Raw genomic sequence first — 19,989 nt, forward strand, 5'->3', positions numbered from 1 at the left:
TTAATCAAAGGTTGTATAAAAGCATTCAAAATAAGAATCAAACAGGAAACAAACAGTCAAAAACTCGATTAATACTGAAAAAATAAGGGGGTATGATTATTTTTGAACATTGCAGATTTTATAAATAGCTGTATATTTCTTTTATTACAAGTATCCCGAGATTTTAAAATGACGGAAATGATCAGAAGAGGTTTATTAAGAATATGTATCAATATGGACGTAAACAATAAATTCTTACAAAATTACACCTAATAAACTCAATTTTCAAGGGGGGGTATGAATAATATCGGGCACAAGTGTGTATATATATATATATATATATATATATATATATATATAAGAGCTTAGTTTACTTTCGAATATATAAACACTTTCTTTTTCCCCTTCGCATCACGGGTTCGAGCCAGCCTGCCTACTATAACTTTTGTTCAACCCACCTACAAACACCCCAACAACGCCGGCAATCTAGGCTACATTTTTTTATAAATAATAAATTTAATATATTACTAATATATATATATATATATATATATATATATATATATATGTATATATATATATATATGTGTGTGTGTGTGTATATATATATATATATATATATATATATATAGAGAGAGAGAGAGAGAGAGAGAGAGAGAGAGGGAGAATGAAAAAAAGTTATATTCCAAAATTGACCTAATTTATTATTTTAATTCAGTTGACTTATACAATTCTTGACAGTATCTGTTTCGTAGCGCAAAATCAATCACTTAATATATATATATATATATATATATATACATGTATGTGTATATATGTATGTATGTGTGTCTATATATATGTATATATGTATGCATGTGTAGATATGTATATGTATGTATATATGTATATGTAACTGCCTTAATAGCATAATTTTAAGTTTTTTCCATATGTAGAGAAATAGTTTATATAAATATAATTAGCTAATGAAAAAAAAATAAATAACAGTTTATAACCTTATTTGAATAATGATTTTGGACAAATATGGTAAAATAGTCCCAAAAATGGAATGTTTTTATTATCCCTAAAAGAGCCCCTGGGACACATCCAATAATTATCGCGAAGTATAGGCAAACAAAAATATAGAGAAATCAGTTAGTTACAACTTTTCAGAAAATTTTATAAAAATCCAAAGAATCAATTTTTTTTTTAATAAGCACAAAAGTGTCAATTTTAGCCATTTTAACTTGGAAAGCACCCCTACGGGGGACAACCAGAGTTTTCCCGGAAAATCCGTTATGTTACTCTTTTACTCATAGCATGTTTAATGTTTGTGCAAAATTTCAAAAATTCCAAAGCGTCGTTATTGAGAAAAGTGCGGACAGACGAACGGACGATGGACAAGAGTGAATTTACAGGTCCACTCTCCTTTTGTCGGGGGACTAAAGAAACTAATGATATTCTAAATGTGAAAGTGCACTGATCGGGAGAAGAAATAGTTGTAGAAAAGGTAGAAGACTAAACGCATACATCTTAATCATTAAAGAAAGAAATATTAAAAGCAATATTCGAAGAATATATTAGCTCGGGCGAAAGACGAAATAGTGAAAGATCCAGACACTCCCTAAGAATGGATTTCTCAGTCTATAAAAAACAAGTAAGCGGTAACCATTTGGGAGAGTGTAAACTAATCTGTATACTCTTGCATTTAAGGTAAATTCAGAAATGTTACTCTGTACTTTGTGCAATTAACTTGTTATTTCTTAGTTTGCGTGTTCAGTCTCATTTGATCTGATTAATGTATACTGATTCAAGGAGATATCGAGAAGGAAATCCGATTTTTAAAAATTATCCCGCAGAAGAAAGAAGGTTCACATGCCTCGCCGCAGTGACTTCGTCCACAATAAAGTGTAGTTAATATTACACTGTAGAGAATTTACTGTTGATTTTGGTTTGGTTTGATTGTTTATATATACGTTTTTAATTCCGAATCCAGTTATTTTGGAAATAGAGTTTCATTTCTTTGTCAACTGTTTCACGATTGAACATGCGCGAATCGTTGACATTATGTTAAGCATGAATAGGTTTGAAAAAAATTTAAATACGTGTTAAGCTGGCCTAACCGTTATCGTAATTTACTTACTGCCTTTAGGTTTTCGTTTCGATCTCAGCTTGAGTATTTTTATGTTTTCTCTTACATATAAGAAGTAAATTGTTTAGAAAAAAACAAAATACTCGCATGCCGACGTCTCAGTTTCTTTCAGTATTTTTACTGAAGTTTTTAATGGAATTATGCTTAATACGGCAACGCCAGATACATCTTCTAGTATATATATATATATATATATATATATATATATATATATATATATATATTTATTTATAAATATATATATATTTATAAATATATATATATACATATATATTGCTTAATTTAAACGCAGATTGTATGAACAAAGCTTATCTTCTAGAACTGCTCGCCTAATAAACACTGTTCCGCTGGCCTGCTTCCCGACTGACTACAATATCATAGCATTTAAGTCCAATGTCTAAAAGTTATTGTTGAACTCTCCAATTAAATAATCAAATTCCACTCAAACTACACCATTAACGATTATTACACTACTGCCTTCCGTTCATTGACATTTATCCCCGAATTGCCTTCGGGCCTTGATAAGTGATAACTACCATTAAAACATACATACATATATATTTATATATATATATATATATATATATATATATATGTATATATATATAAAACCATGTATATGTATTTTACCTACGATGTGCATTTATTCAACAAACTCGGACTACTATATACCATTCTATACAAGAATTACCACGACACTCGAATAAATTCATATCCTTTCATCGTATCTACTCTCGCTTCACCTATTTTCTTTATCTCTGCGGTCAAAAACATGCAATTAATTTTTAAATGTTTTCTTTGTATACGCTAAATAACAATTTAATAAGAAGAATAAGATTTAATATTTACTAATGACTTTTTCTCTGAAGAGATATGCCTACATCGAAAATCCATTGGTTAAGGAAAAAACTCTGAACTGTATTCTTTATCTAAACAATAAATTTCTATTCTGAAAATTGATTTTTTTTCTAATAAAATTTAAATAAAAACACTATCAATTCCATTTGCTCTATCAAGTATATTGAGCTACTCTCTTTTTAGCGGGGATTGTCTGTAGGACTTGATACTAGACGATTACTGTGTGTTCCTATTCACCTCATGGTTCTGATATTTTATAAAGCCCCCCACTTTGGGTTGAGCACTGTCGTAAATAATCTCACTCGCTACTTAATTTGGCTGAAAAATGCGAAGCTCGCGGTTTGTTTACAAACAATCGTTTGAGCACTTTACAAGTAGCGGACGGATGTTTATTTAAATAGACATTCGGGCAGATTAGTTGCGGGCACCGCTTCCGTGGTGAAGGGGTAGAACTGCCGACTGTCAGCACGACGGTTCAAGGTTCGATCCTCAGCTTCGGATAGGTGCTAGTCTAGCGGCACTGATGAGTTGTGATACAACGAAACAGGACTGTATGTCGATGACTACAAATATATATATATATTTATATATATATGAATGTAAATGTATAAAAAAGAATACGAAAACTATAAAAGCTTATAAATTTCTTTATTCGTTTTCAATTGGTGACCTGCAGGAATACAAAAATAACATTATGAAAAAAAATTAAAAAACTTTTTTTACAAGTACATAATTTCAACCGATCCTTCAGTCTTCATCAGTGTAGTGAAAGTATGTATATATATATATATATATGTATATATATATATATATATATATATATATATATATATATATATATATATATAGTAGTTTGCATGAAGCATTGCTGGTAAGTATTATATGGAAGTTTTAAAAGCAAAAAGCAATGCGGAAAGGACCGGAATCATGAGAGTAAAGAAAAGAAAAACAAACAAACAAATAGACGGCCATGTTTGAGTAGAGAAATGTCTAGCTGTTTATTATGAAACAAGGCACATCACCGTCTTGAATATACTTTTGTTTTCTTTTTGAAAAGGGGGAGGTGTTTTTCTCCCGAAATTAATCAAAGGTCCATACCACCAACGGACTTTATATACAGCGGATATAACAACACCTTGGTTGCAAAATAATTATACAACGAGGTGAGGAATGATAGATGAATAAACAGTTAGACATTTCTCTACTTGAACATATCCGTCTATTTGTTTGTTTTTCTTTTTTTTTTACTCTCATGATTCCGGCCTTTTCCTCATTGCTTTTAGCTGTAAAACTGCCATATATATATATATATATATATATATATATATATATATATATATATATATATATATATATATATATATATATATATATATATTCAAGCAAATATTATTAAATGCAGCGGAGACACTTTGCTTTATAATTCATTTTTTTTTAATTTTTCCATTTTGCATATTATATGGAAAAATGCGCGCATGAAAAGTAATATTCTTAAGATTTTGAATTAAGAGGTTGAATTTCTTGTCCTTTACTTTTACAGGTTTAATAAAATCTTAAGAATATTACTTTTCATGCGCGCATTTTTCCATATAATCCATGATTTTTCCAGGCATTGCTATTGTATTAATATATAAATTTATAATATTTATTAATGATTGTCAAAAAAAATTAGCTCTCAAACACACATTTATGCAATATTTATCATTCAATCACAGTAGTTCCGAGTCAGGGTCTCTACCGAGACTGCGGTTCATGAATTTGTGATCTGTATAGAGCGTAAACTAACAAAAAAGAAGATGGCACTCGGTGTCTTTTTAGATATCGTTGGAGCTTTTGACAACATACCCTTCAGTAGTATTTTCAAGTCGCTACGAGAACTCAATGTGCCACCAGTACTCATCCGAACAGATGAAGTAGAACTACTGAGGGCAACTGTTGAAAAAGGGAAGTAGTAAATGAAACCCCCAAAGTGGGATTTTATCACCTTTACTATGGAACTGTATGCTGAATCCTCTTTTAAAGGAGTTTAAAAATAGGAATATTTATGCCCAGGCTGCTGATGATGACATCGCAGTGCTGGTCGCGGCTTCAAAAGCAGCATTGGTCAGACGCATTGCCAAAATGGGACTACATTTTTCATCAAATATGATAACGAAAAATTTGAGTTTATTCAAAGAATATGTATATCATAGAATTCAATAATATTTTTAATCGATAAATTCACCATTTTTTGCTATAAAATCATAAGGAGAGTTAAAAAAATAATAGTTATTAAAAAAAAAGTTCGGTTTTTTAATTATAAAAAAAAACGATACACGAGATTGAACCTAAAATCTTTCCACTAACCCCAGGTACTCTAACCGTTACGCTAACATGTCATATTGCCAAAATCCCAGTAAAAATATGTATATAGAAAAAAAGTTATGCAAAATAAAAAAAAGCGTTAGTCACTTATGTACTTACTCTCCTGTTTGTGAACCCACATATTTTGTTGTAACTTTTTTTCTACTGAACCAATTTTCGAAATTTATTTTTCAAAATGTAGCTAATGAGGTGTTCTATCCAACTATATACCCTGTTAGAAATTTGGTTGCGAACGGAATTAGTGGTGGAGGTTTGAATGCGTCTCGATTCATTCAATTTCAGACTTAAGCATATATTCAACCACTACCGTGGTTGAATGATATATGCAACCACTACCGTGGTTGAATGATATTCTTTCTTGTATCAAAATCAAAAATATGAATAAAAGTTCCATAATTGTTTCTGTCATGAGCGCTTTCGATTCGTTCCCGAATCATCATCAGGCGTTGAAGTAAAAGTGCGAAGGAGTGAAAGTGAGAAAAATGTAAACCTAAAATATACAGTAAACGGCGATCGTAAGTTAAAATATATAGAGTCGATGAAAAGTCGATTAAAAATTCGAGTATTAAAATCAGCAGGTTCGTGGACACCGTTTACGAAGTCCGTCCAATACGAACTACGCAATATACCAATTCCAAATCACACACACACACACACACACACACACACACACATACACACACACATATATATATATATATATATATATATATATATATATATATATATATATATATATATATATATATATATAAATTACAATAAGTTTACCCAGGTAATCAAAATGGTAAACTTAAAATATATTATAAAATAAACTCAGCCAGATGTAAAAGCTCAATAAAACCGAAAAGGAAATAGAGCTTATAATATTAACAAATGATTAATAAAACATGTTAAAAGACATCTTGAAAAAGGGTTAAAGACATATTTAATTTTAAAAAAGGAAGCACAAGATATCTTGTGCTTCCTTTTTTAAAATTAAATATGTTTTTAAAATTAAATGTTTTTAACTCTTTTTCAAGATGTCTTTTAACATATTTTATTAATCCTTTGTTCCTATATATATATATATAAAGCTCCTTTGATAAAGTTAAGCGCTCTTGGGAAATTAAGAAAAAAATGGTCGTTATATACTTTATGACTGTCTAAGGTAGATTTCCACTAAGTTGGCAATCACATGCACTTTATTTCCCTCAACGCTTGTAGTGCATGTAAGTAGCAGGTTTAGTCAAAAGTGGATTTGTGACGTGGTTAACAACTCCTCCCTCCCCATAGCACTATTTATCACTTTCCACAATGGTGATTTTGTAAGCATTAAGTACTAGTGTTTTATGTATGAAATAAATGTATTTTTTATAAGGAATTATTAATTGTATGTATATGTAAATATACATCACTACCGGTCTCCCTCTTCTCTCTCTCTCTCTCTATCTCTCTCTCTCTCTCTCTCTCTCTCTCTATATATATATATATATATATATATATTTATATATATATATATATATATATATATATATATATATATATATATATTGAATATATGTTGAATTCTTATATAATATTATAGATTCATTGAAAATACCATTCTGTAAAAGTTCATAGAACTTTTTAATACGATGTACCAAGTTTTACAGAATAAGGAGAGTGGGGGAACACTTCTGACCTACGTTTACGATTTTAATGCGGTATTGGCTGTAAATATGCGAGTCTAATCCCGCTAGAGAAGCACACCTTTGTAACTGATGGAGAAGCAACCATTTCATTTCCTACCAAACAGACATGCTTCCACGCGTTAAGCACGGACCATATTTACAATATGATGCAATAACCTTTAGTGTGGGGCGTCTTGAGATGACATTACCAGTGCAATCCCAATAAACACTTAGCTAAGCTTTCCTTAGAGAAACGGCCATTATGTCGATCGGGTTTGGAATGAAATAATGTCAGCGTTCAACTCAACTATATGACCTCATTCCCGCAAGTCACTTCGTAGGAACAAACACGCATGTACATACACACTCATAGATATGTCTTCTCTCTAACATTTTCACACATACACACACACATACATACACACACACACACTCTCTCTCTCTCTCTCTATCTGTATATATGTACATATATATATATATATATATATATATATATATATATATAAAATGGGTTAATAAATTCCAACGAAAGAAAGATGTATATTTAAATAAGGGAGTAGTCACCCATAATGTGTATTTGGTCTGTGATGCGTCCTCGTCAGAAATTATTTTCAAAATAATAATTTCTGACGAGGACGCATCACAGACCGTCTGAAACGCGCGTAAACGATTTCAATGACTTAAAAACATTATTACAATGATCCAAACATAATTCTCAATGAAAAACCAAGACACGAAATAATAAAATAATGTTAAAAAATACACATTGTTGGTGACTACTCTAATTTTCTTATATATGGATTGTGGATTGAATTGAGCAAAAGATCTAGCTAATTTTCATATTCTTATAAACATTCATTTTAATTAATTCCCTATTAGTTTTTTTAGTTTTCTTATGGGATGATCATCTTTAGTTAACTATTACATGTAATTATATGTAAGCAAGTATTCTACTAGATTTATACTTGCATAATATTTGCGTAAACAGTTTATAGTAAACACAAAATTTTTTCCATATATATTTATGTACACGTACATATTTTTGGTTAATCTATCTATCTATTCATCTATCTATATATCTATAAACGTTAACGTGTCTCTGTGTCTGTCTGTGTACATTTACCTACGCAATAACTGTCAATTTTTAGTCTATAGGCTCGAAATTTGATATACAGGGTACTGAAATTTGGGAAAATCTATGTGGTCGGTTTTCGGTCAGAACTTTGCCTGTTAAAGGGTCAAAGTTCAACGATCTGACCTTTAAGAACTCTACCAAGCTCCTCCGACAATTTTGGGTCCACACACGTGAAATTTTAGATATAGGTTCCTTGGACATGGATCTAACTTAATAACACGATTTGAACTCAAACAATAAATTTTAAGAGGTCATAATAGGGGGTCAAAGTTAAAACATTGACCGCTCCTTTTTTTTTTTTTGCTCAACATACACCTCCAAACACCCGGGCAACGCCGGGCTGAAATGCTAGTGCTCCTATGATTTTTTTTTTTTTTTTAGATATTATAATAGCATGTGTTCTACAAAGATTTCTGATCTAACTCCTGCTTTTTTTTCAGCTCGCTGGACTATTAAATTGTAATCAATTTGCTGTTCTGATTAGTCATTGTAATGCATCACCAAATTCTAGTAGCTTCTTTACAAAATCCGAAGGCTTACGGAATTTTTTGCCTACTGATTATTTTTCCCTACATATAAACTTGGTCTTTTAACGACTAGGACCAATATGAGAAACCCGTTTTGTTCTTGTTAGCACTTTACATCAAATGGCTTCGCGTCTTGTTCCGACTGATTTCTAGTAGTAAAAGCAAACTCCCGCACTAAAATAAATAAATACATATAATGCACCCACAATATATCTCTCACGCGCTGAATCGGAAGAACAGGCGACTCGAAGTCCACAGCAACCGGTGTCATATTTAAAAAAAAAAGTCGAGTTATATAAAAACGTACAATTTTCTAAACCGGGCTTCTAGTTTTAATTAAAAACTAACAAGCCGCTCGGCGTTGTCTACTCGTAAAATACGCTTATATGTGATGTTTTAATTCATGCAGTGTACGTGTTTATTATAGAGTCAGTTTTTTTATCGATTATTATAGTGAACTCAACATATAGTTGTGATTTCAAATGTAAAAAAGTATAACCTTAGTATCATCAGATAGACTTGAAACCAAAACATATGAGCAACCATCCTTATTCGTTACATCCGAACAATGTCGATACGCATGTAAACTGTTAAATAATAACGTTAATTAATAAATGTATATTTGCGCATGTATAAACGATTATTTAAGGTCACTTTAGGTTCGCCAAGTTTTAAAGTTTTCAATTATTATCCCTTAGCAGCTATTTTTACCGGTTAAAGACCAAGATCAGATTTCTTTCACAAGTCTAAATTCCCTATACATAAAGTTTCTAGTATGCAGACTAAAATTTGACAGACAGGCAAGTTCACTTATATATATATATATATATATATATATATATATATATATATATATATATATGTTCAAGCACGCCTGATTGAACACGACAGAGTTATTCTTTTCTCCGTTTTCCTAGATATCTTTTCCAATCGCATAGTAGTCTTTTTTATTTATTATTATTATTATTTTTTTTACAAGTTGGTCACCACTTATCAAGTCCTGGAAGCCACTCAAGGATAAGGGTTATTGTAAGTACAGTACGTTAGTGTGGAGATTTAATAAAGTGTCTACTTAAGGGGGCGGTTCATCAGGAATTTGTTTACGTTGGATTTGGAGACATCCAGGTTGTAGTCAGGTGGGAAGTAGGCAGACGAAACAGAGTTCCACAGGCATGCAGTTCTAAGAAAGAAGCTTTATTCATGAAATCTAGGTTTTAATTTAGGCATAGATAAAGAGTGGGGAAAGTTTTTGACAGTGGATTCAGCTAGACGAGTGTTTTTCGTAAAAGATTGGCGTGGGGGCCAGAGATTGGAGTTCAGACGAGCACCTTCCATGGAACAAAATTAGGCTTGCAACGTCTCTTCTGTGGGAGAGAGGTTGCAGGGAAGAGAGAATGGTATCTCTCACTATGCCACGAAGTCTATTTTGTACTTTGTCAAGGCAGGATAGGCTGTTTTTAGCAGCTCCTGCCCAGATATGACAGCAGTATTCCATCCTTGGACGTACTTGGCCTTTATATAGATAGAGAATTGCATCAGTAGTGAGATATCTTCTGGAGCGGTAGGAGGATCCCACCATCTTTCCAGCGACCTTGGCAACAGACCTGATGTTCGTGTTCCATTTCAGATCAGGAGTGAAGGTCAAGCCCAGAAGCTTGTCAAAACATGGGGCTTCTCCTAGACAAGAGCCATCCATTTCAATTGATGCCAGATGGGGATCAGAACGTTGATGATGTAAAGATAGGTGTTTGGTTTTAGATGCATTAAAGGTAACCATCCACGTCTTCCCCCACTGAACCACGCGATCTTGATCAGAGGAGAGAGAATCAGAGAGAGCGTTGTCATTTACAGCCTTTGATGTGTTGCCGCAATTGGCAGTGCAGCTGTCGTGTTGTATAGGATGGTGGCCAAATGTTATTTTCCCCAATATTGTTTTCAAGCGCTTTCTATCGGTGCGTCCGATTATGGTCAGGAACGATTTTTACGATATACAACACGCCAGCTGAAATAAAAATGACCGCTCGTCGAATGGAAAAGATATTCAGAAAAATCGGAGAAAAGAATAACTCTGTACTGTTCAATCAGACGTGCTTGAATAATGGCTTCCTGTCAATATATATATATATATATATATATATATATATATATATATATATATATATATATATATATATATATAATAGATTGTTGATTTATTTTTATTAGCGATTCCATAGCATTTTTCTTCTTTCTTTTCGCTACCTGAACGCTTTTTAAGAGAGAAGGTGTCTGGACTTTGTTTACATTCTAGTCACCATATTATTTGCAATTATTAATTGATTATTTTAATACTTAGTTAAATATTTTAACGTACATTAAAGTAAGTTATAGAAAGCACGTTTTGAAATATCCGTTTCAGTCTAGCAATAATGAAGAGAAGTGACACTTCGAAACATGCATATCTCTGGATAACTTACTTTTATACACGTAAAGATATTTAACTACATATTTGAATTATAAATTAATAATTACATATATATTTATATGCATATATATATATATATATATATATATATATATATATATACTCATATATATTCAAATGAGAAAGGTCACCAACAATTGGTATTTTTTAACATTATTTTATTATTCCGTGTTTTAATTTTTCATTTTAAAAATGTATCATATTTAGATCATTGTAATAATGTTGTTAAATCATTGAAAGATTTTTGTACGCGTTTCAGGCGTTCTGCGAAGCGTCCTCTTCAGAAAGTATTCAAAATGTAAGATATTTAAAATATAGTTAAAATGTGTTTGGACTGTATAAAACCTTTTTCACAGTCCATTTTGGTGACATGTTTCCTAGCGGTGGTAAAAACTAAAAGAAAAAAAACTTAAAAAATAGAAACTAAAAACAACAAAATAAAAAATAAAAATAAATAAACCGAATCAACCCCCCCGCATCCAAACATAAGCGAACACCCAACAGCTCAAGGCATACTTACCAAGAAATCACCTCACCAACGAGACGCTAAAAACTTTAACAGTAAGACTCGAATTTTAAAGTAACCCCCTCCTCCCACGCCCACATATTCCCCTTCCCCTCATGTATCCCTATGCCCTCAGCCACACCAGAAATGAACTTCCCAGACCCTCCCCCACAAGTTACTTAAACCCCAAAACTAAAACATTATCGACATACCAAACACACCCACCTTCCCTCCTTGTTCCCTTCCAATCTTCCTCTTCCGCCCTCCTCGCAACACCCCTACCCTCATTGACTCTTCCACTCTTTCATCCCAAAATAGCGAATATTTCTGTAAAAGTTTGAGGAGGACGCTACAGACGGCCAAAAAAACGGCCGTGTAGCGGAAACAATAATATATATATATATATATATATATATATATATATATATATATATATATATATATAAGTAATCAAACTGACAAGAAAGAAACTACGTAAACATTGTATACACATTTTCATTTAAAAATATGTCCACAAAAATAAGTAACACTTGATTATTTTTGTATAAAATAAAATAAGTTATACTTATATTGTTTGTATAAAATAAAAATACAATATGATTTTTCTGCTTTAAATTTAATTTTAGTATAAAAAATATATTACTTTATGGCATTTTATGATTTCTTTATTTTTCTTAGAAAAATGGAATCAAACGTATTTTTAATTTTTGAAAGCTAGTATGAAACTTATTTTTAGAAAATAGAAAAAAAATTTTTTTTTTAGAAAACAGAACATTTTTTAATATTTTTTAGAAAATAGAATAGATTGTTTTATTTTGGGTCGAATTGAGCATTTTTATTGTATTTATTTATATTATTTATTTGAACATAAAAATTCAACAAACATAATAACGGATTTAACGAAAAATTTTGCTCAGAATTCTTTTCTAACATTGGTCCATAAGATTTTCACAGAATTGCTGTGTATAGTTTTGCCGTTGAGATCTAGAAAATTGTGTTACACTTGGCAAAACTTTTCTCAACAATTTAAATGTTGTTTAATTTTTTACAACAGTTTTAGGTTATTTTTGTACAGTTGAATCAGAAAAGTGCATGAGGTCAGGTTTTTGTGTTAAGTTCATTTGAAAATAAAACAGATCTTGTGACAAAATCGATTATATGTTTGTGGCATTATCAACTGAATTTTTCACCACATATCACCCTAAATGTGTTTACAAATGTTTGGCAAACAAATTATATTTATTACACGATAGCAGCATCAATTACTTTAAACTGAATGGTGGGAATTGATAAAGCAAAGTGCATTTATATTACAAGTATCTTCACTATTGTTCAAACTTTTGGGCTTAAATTTATGTTTCTTCGAATTCCTTGATTGATTCGTGGTAGGAGGTCACTTTTTGGATTTCAACAGAAGTGAGCCATCATGACTGCATTCCAGGAACACTGATACCTGGTTCCCATCTCTTTCAGGTCCTGCTGAAATCTCATCTGTTCGTCACTCATTGAAACAAAGTTCTCAAGAAACCGGTGAAAATATGTAGTGCATCTTAACGCTCATGTTGCAACCCAAGTTTCTGGAAGCATTCAATATGTTGTTGAAAAGTTCTGCATAATTTCTGGCCTTATTATTATCAATACAGTTCCTCAGTACAAAAGAAAATGACTCGACGTTTTCAGTTCTTCTTTCATTGAGTTTTCACACTCTTTCTATCTGATGAGCTGCTTGCTCGGAGGATCGTCAAAGATGCTAGCTTTCAGCATTTTTATGGTTAATCCTGAAAAGCATAGAACATTTAATTGAAACAGTCACCATCCTTCTCGAAAGCCTTAGTAAACAGCTTGATTAAGCCGGCCTTGATGTGCAGCGGTCGGAAGAGAATTATGTCTCTGTATAGCAGTGCATTATTGATCACGTCCTTTTCTTTGCAAGGCCCAAATTCCTCACTAATAGGGCAGTCATTCTACGTATATGTTGAGTACCATTTTTTAAAAAGAGATTTCTAGTTTGTTTTTTTGTTTTTTACTTTACATTGCTCTATTTCTTATATAATCGCCCAGAACTGTCCAATCTGGATACTTCTGGTCATTAAAATAATCATTTCCAATCGAACATTGTATTTTACCTTCACCAAGTTCTTCTAAAATACTCCACACATGTAGATATGTGAAGGAAAATTTAAAAATTGACATGTGGATATAGCTCAAAAACTTGTTCCTATTGAGCAAAACCAACGCATTTTTTTTTAAATTCAGCACATCAAAATCGTACTAAATCCCATAAAAACGCAGACAATTACCTTGTTATTGACAAGTGTTATCATTACTCTTTATATTCGATTCCTTATATTTAACTAAACTAAACAAAGAAAACTCTGATTTTGTATTTGTATCAATATTATATCAATGTAAAATTTTTATCCAATACCATTTACTGCGGACCTTCAGTCGCCTTTTCTTCTAATTCAACCTTCCTCACTACAAGCACATAGAAAGGAAATAAATTTTAACATTAAATAATATATATAAACACACACACTCACGCGCACACACACACATGTACAGTAAGTTATAAGAATATATATCGCAATTAAGCTACACAGAATATTTCGTGTTTCATTCTAATGAGAATTCATCAGGCAAGTTGAAAACTAACATCTTTGACGATCCTCAGAGCAAGTAGCTCGTCGGAGATCTAGAGTTCGAAAACTCAATTCTTACCAAAATGAAACGCGGGATATTCTGCATAGCTTAATTTGCCATATATATTTTCAATTTTCATAACTTACAACCTAGCTCTACCTATGTATTGAGCACTGTTGAACAAATACTGAAAAATGTACGCATAAAATTATATCTTCGTATACTAATTTATGTTATTAAATGAAGTAATCATATATATATATATATATATATATATATATATTAGCATTTCGGCCAAGCGTTGCCCGGATGTTTGGATGCGTATGTTGAGCAAAAAAAAAAAAAAAAAGAAAAAGTGGTAGTAAGAAGGCAGACCCGAACCCATACCGTCAAGGAGGAAAAGAATCTGGAAAAAAACGTGACCTCTTTGCTGTTACGACCACCGTCAAACCGGAAGTGACGTAGGTTTAAATTAAGGCAAAACAACCGAAAAGAGCGGATAACTTTCGACAATATCAGCAAAAAAGCGACCCCTCCCGTAGAAAAGTGCCCAGTTGCAGGTGAAGATATTAATGATTTTAGTCAATTTTTCGATATTTATCGTCTGAAAAGTCGAGCTTCAAAACACTACTGATCTAGTAAAAATCCGTCGCCTCTGTTGAAAGTTTTAAGCAGACATGCAAACATACATACATACATTTATATATTAGTAGCTCAAATTTTCGACCCAAGCCGATTGAAAAGCTTGCCCTATCTCTGAATACCCTTTATGTAAAATTTTCAAATGTTTAGAACAGAAATTGTCTGAGTAATTTGGTAGAAACCGCAGCGGTTAATTTTTTTTAACTTTGACCCCTATAATGATCCCTTAACATTTATTGTTTTGAACTCAAATCAAGTTTTTAGGTTAGATCCATTTCCAAGGAACCTATATCTAAAACCTCAAGTGTTTAGACCCAAAATTGTCGGAGGAGTTTTGTAGAGTTCTCAAAGGTCAAATCGTTGAATTTTGACGCCTTAATAGCCAAATTTCTGTCCGAAAACCAATTAAAAAGATTTTCTTAAATCTCAGTACCCTGTATATCAAATTTCGAGTCTGTAGACTAAACATTTACAGAGATATTTTGTAGGGAAATGTACACAGGCAGACAGACACACAGACGGGCACTTTCACTTATATATATATATATATATATATTGTTTCCTTCCTCCATTCTTCGTACATCGACTTTTTGATCTTTCTTTCGATCGAATCAAATAAGAATCGGAGATTCGAGTGCTTTACAATCAAGTCATGGAGTTTAGCGGTTCATATCAGATCTCCATTCTGGCTTGCTCGCAGCAGAAAGCGATAAAAAAAACAGAATATCGCATAGAAAACAACACTAAGAAAATCATATGTTGTGTAACCGCGAATTAATCGATATGGATTTAAGCGTCCACAATACAAATATTTAATGTTAACCTATTCAACAGAACATGGCAGTACACTTAGATAGTAGACAGAGAAATGCGAGCATGAAAAGTAATATAGTTAAGAAAAGAAATATGGTTAAAAAAAGTAATATAGTTAAGAGAAGTAATATAGTTAAGAAAAGTAATATGGTTAAGAAAAGTAATATGGTTAAGAAAAGTAATATGGTTAAGAAAAGTAATATGGTTAAGAAAAGTAATATGGTTAAGAAAAGTAATATGGTTAAGAAAAGTAATATGGTTAGGAAAAGTAATGTGGTTAAGAAAAGTAATGTGGTTAAGAAAAGTAATATGGTTAAGAAAGTAATATAGTTAAGAAAAGTAATATAGTTAAAAAAGTAATATAGTTAAGAAAAGTAATATAGTTAAGAAAAGTAATATAGTTAAGAAAAGTAATATAGTTAAGAAAAATAATATGGTTAGGAAAAGTAATATGGTTAAGAAAAGTAATATAGTTAAGAAAAGTAATATAGTTAAAAAAGTAATATAGTTAAGAAAATAATATGGTTAAGAAAAGTAATATAGTTAAGAAAAGTAATATAGTTAAGAAAAGTAATATGGTTAAGAAAAGTAATATATTTAAGAAAAGTAATATGTTAGGAAAAGTAATATAGTTAAGAAAAGTAATATGGTTAGGAAAAGTAATATAGTTAAGAAAAGTAATATGGTTAGGAAAAGTAATATGGTTAAGCTTAAATATGTAAAAATAAAGAACTGGTTGTAGAAACTGGAAAAAGAAAAGTGAAATATATTCTAGTAAAAAGTCTAATAAATTAATACCTTAAAATATTGCAGCAAAAAGAATTGATTATATAATGTTATAAATTGAATAAAAAATTCTCAATGCTTTAATATTTTAAGTTATTAATTTATTATATTTTTTTAGGCACCGCCAAAACTTGGGGGGAGGGCAGGTAAGTACTTTGTGATGGACCGCCTTTTTAAAAATCTACCTAAAATCAGGTGAGTATCCAATCAATGCGAAATTTTCAGCGATTATTAAGAGAAGAATGAATTTATAACAGTGTACTTATTTTTCATAAACGATATATATATATATATATATATATATATATATATATATATATATATATATATATATATATATATATATATATATATATATATATAAAACCTTGTTTTGAGTGGGTTCATGATATTCTTAAAATAATCATCTGTAACTGAACTAAACATATTGTGTTGTTGTAAGGGACAGGATTATAGATAAAAAAAACCAAAAGAAACACTTGTTTGCCTACCTTATTTTGACGTCTTAATATATGAATTGTGTTTAATTATTCCGCTTTTGAGTTTTGAAGCGTGAAATTCGGTGAATATGTTAAGTAAAATAATTAATTTAAGTTACGCAAAACAAAACAAAATTTTTAAAAACATTTGTACGAAAAAAGCCATTTTAAAATCTTTGATACATAAATCAACAATTTTTTAGCGATCCGCATAATGCATGACCATTATTAAAAAAGGAATGCTTTGAAGAATCGATACAAAAATATCGATAAATATTGTGCCCTTTGTGTTAAAAATATCATCATATTTTTCGATCCCGTTTAAAAACGTTTGTCGCCTTTCGACTACGGTGGACCAAACTCGCTGAAATAATTCTTTTATTCTGCTTTAAATTGCTCCCCCCATTTTGGGGAGCCTGATCCCCACACACATATACATTAAAAACTAAACTCATACAAATGGTCACCCATCTGGTACTGGCCAGCCTCAGCGTTAATAATACATTGAAATTTTCGTCACTGAAAAATAAGTTTTTTTGGTCTGTTTGATGTTTCGTAGTCTGCTTTTATCAAGTATAAATGTAAACATTATATCAAATCGATGCCAAGTAACTGGTTGCCTATATGAATAAGTGGAATTATTTGAAATCCAGGTACTTATATTATAATATTTTTGCATATTCTATTAGAAAATCACCCTAAATCTTAGTTAGAAAAGAAATAAACAAATTAATTCTTTCAAAAACCTTCTTTATTTTAATTATTTATACACGTTTGTTTTGTGCAAGACAAAAAATGTCAATTGTTAACTTTTGGGGAAATTTTAACATTTAAAATTTAATTAAAAATGGTAGAAAAAGTGTTTCATTATTCTGCTTTCTATATGGTAAAATTCAGGGGTTTATCTTTCTGGAAAAAAAGTTACTCAGAAATAATGGATTTTAAATGTACTTTCCTTTTAAAAAAACAATAACAACTTGATTTTTCGATCATTTTTGGCGGTGTCTATATTTTTTACTAAAATATCTCGTCCTTTCCTTTTCCAGTTTTAACAGCTAGTCCTTTACTTTTCCATGTTTAAGCTTAACCATATCACTTTTCATTCTTGCATTTTTCTATTTCAATTTATGATTTTCCAAGGCTTCTAATAAATTCACTTGTATTTTGTTTAATTTCAGTTTTTTTTTTGTTTCCCTCATTAACATATGAATATGGCCGGGGGTAGGAAAAAAAGATTAAAAAACAGAAATAAACGGGGGGAAATTACATAGAGACATCATTAAGTCCAAGAAGATTTTCTTTTTGCTTGCAAAGAGAAGGTCTCAAAGACTTAATAAAAAGAGTCTCTAAAATTTTAAAATGATAAAAGATATATATATATATATATATATATACATATATATATATTTATATAAGAGGTGGGTGTAGTTTGCTTAAAGCATTGTATAGTATGTAGTTAAATAGAACTGTAGAAGGCGGTACAATGCAGAGGTAACGGAAAAACACAAGCTGAAGCAGGTGAGAACTTTTATTAATACAACTTATAAATACATGCGTACATATTCATATATTTCATATACGCAATATATTTATATTTGCACAGTGGTCACCTGGGAAAGTCGGTCTGGTGGTATATCCGTGTTATATCACCGATACACCACCAGACCGACTTTCTCAGATGCTTTGACAAGACTGCTTCTCTTTAGGGCACAATTCAACAATAATGCTATACTTTTGTATATTAAATGTTAATGCAAGCTATGATATTAAAATTATTAATACAATATAAAAATACTTTATCTACAGTGCAATATAGAATAAAATGAATTGTGGACAAAATCACTGAGGGATGACATGTGAAGCTATCACCTGATGCACGGAAGTGTGCCCTTAATAAGGACAAGTAATCATTTGATTTGGTTCAAAATGAGTTATATATTACAAGTATCTTATATCAGTAAACTACAAATAAATTTCTGTAGGAAATGGGAGTGGTCAATGTGTAACAGAGGAAAAATCAACTTTCAAGAGTTCTACCCATCGGGCCACGAATCAGTGTCGTAAATATTTCTCCTAGAGTGTGCATTAAATCCACACCCTCCCGTCGCAGACAGTGTTCCAACCCTCATTAGTTTACAAACAAATAAATAGTGGGGTTCGCTTAATTGCTTAAATACGCATATATATATATATATATATATATATATATATATATATATATATATATGTGTGTGTGGGGGGGTCTGTCTGTCGGTCTATTTAAAGTGTCTTCTCAGTATGGCAAAAAATAAAAAAGTAAAATCACCTTATTCAGTAATTTATACATAACAGAATATACGAGGCATTCTAAATTTAACATAAAATATGTTTGAGAAAACAGCAAAGCTTAAGAAAGATGTTTATCTTTGACCACCCACTGGATATTCGACCGTTTTACACTTGACCTCTAGCTTGATTTTCACTTCACAAGGACACAAGGCAACTTTGAAAGCCGGATCTGGAAAAATATCATCTGTTGTAAAATTGCTTAAATTAAAATAACTGCTTGGCATCATGTCGGCCACGGTGATCTATAAATGCAGATGGACTTCCGCTTCTTTCCATTGCTTTCCGTTGGTTCCTTTTATAAGAAACTCTCTAAAAATATATATTTATTCAGATAGTAGATCGATTTGTCGGAGTACGTGAGTCAATCAGTCCCCCTTTGTGATCCGATGGAGTTGAACTGAGTTCAAGATGAATTTGCGTGAATACAGTATCAAAATTAATCCAAGCGACCTTTACGCATATTATGAATAAAATAAATAAAATCTGGTTTTCTATTAAAATTAACGTATTTGTAGAAGTGCCTACGCGCACTGAAATACATTAACTAATTAATTAAAAAGCAAGCATGATTAATGAATGAATTTATTCGTTTTGTATTTTAAAATATGACTCAATTTTAGATTGGTGTACGAGTTTTTTATCTTTAAAAATGATTTCTTTATTTGAGTTTCCCACGGTAGAAA

Source organism: Euprymna scolopes, chromosome 33, assembly GCF_053919585.1.
Source record: "Euprymna scolopes isolate OS-2025 chromosome 33, ASM5391958v1, whole genome shotgun sequence".
Taxonomy (NCBI): domain Eukaryota; kingdom Metazoa; phylum Mollusca; class Cephalopoda; order Sepiida; family Sepiolidae; genus Euprymna; species Euprymna scolopes.